Genomic DNA, 1,240 nt, shown 5'->3' on the forward strand with positions numbered 1-1,240 from the left:
TCACAGCGGCAAACGTCTTCTCGCGACCGAGATGAGCGCCCAGCGGGCATCATGAAACTCATGGATAATCCGTGAGCGCAGATCGGGGTCATAAGGGACAGCGACACGTGGGGCATCGAAGTTGTCGATGCTGTACGCCAGCAGCTCGTCCTCGAGACGATATCGGTGGATTTTGTTTCGTACAGAGCGGGAAAGGGCTCCCAGTGTGTCGGCGCTGGGAGAGCGGAGATGCTTCAGGATACTGGAGCACGTCGAGTCATGTTCGTAAGCAGCTCGGATCTCGTCGCGAAGTGGCATCACCGGGGAGACGCTCGTCAGGTTGACGCCTGACGCCTCACACGTGGCACACTCGTCTACATCGTCTTCATCCAGCAAAGCTTGTCGACCCAATGCACCGCGTGGGTCGTAGTCGGGACGCCGAGACAAAGCGTCGGCGAGAATGTTGTTCTTGCCGGGTTTGTAGTGGACAACGAAGTTGTACTCCGAGAAGAACGAAAGCCAGCGGGCCATCCGCTGGGAGAGATGAGGACTCTTCATCGCTGTCCTCAGCGATGCATGATCGGTGTACACCGCGAAGGTATCCTCACCCAACAAGTACACTCTGAACTTGATCAGAGCGTAGCGCATCGCAAGGAGCTCCTTGTCGTGAACAGGGTAGTTGCGCTCCGCCGGCTTCATCTGCCTAGACTGGTAGCTTACGACACGCTCTCGATCTTCTTCGTCGAATTGCATCAGCGCACAGCCGATGGCGAAATCGCTCGCGTCGCAGACGACGTGAAAAGGCTTCGAGTCATCCGGGAGCGCGAGGATTGGGGCCTCGGCGAGACTCTTCTTCACCGAGTCGAAGGCGGCTTGATGTGCGGAAGTCCACGACCACGACACATCTTTCTTCAACAACGAAGAGAGCGGCTGGATCAATCCGGCGTAATTCTTCGTGTACTTGTGGAGATAATTTGCGAGACCCAGCCACTGACGCAGTTCAGTGGGGATTCTGTGGCGTAGGCCACGCACATATCGACGACACTTTTCTCGGGGTCGGCGCGAACGCGGTTCTGGCTCACAAAGCAGCCCAAGCACCGGGAATCTCCCGGCGCGCAGAATAATACACTTCTTCAAGTTGGGAATACAGCTTGTTTTCCGCGCATCACTTGGAAGACTTGCCTCAGATGCTTCAAGTGAATTTCAAGCGCCGCTGAGGCCTCCCTCAGCGCGACTGTGTACGAAGGATGTCATCGGAAAT

The sequence above is a fragment of the Phytophthora infestans genome, genomic scaffold (assembly GCF_000142945.1).
Source record: "Phytophthora infestans T30-4 supercont1.118 genomic scaffold, whole genome shotgun sequence".
NCBI classification, from domain to species: Eukaryota; Oomycota; class Peronosporomycetes; order Peronosporales; family Peronosporaceae; genus Phytophthora; species Phytophthora infestans.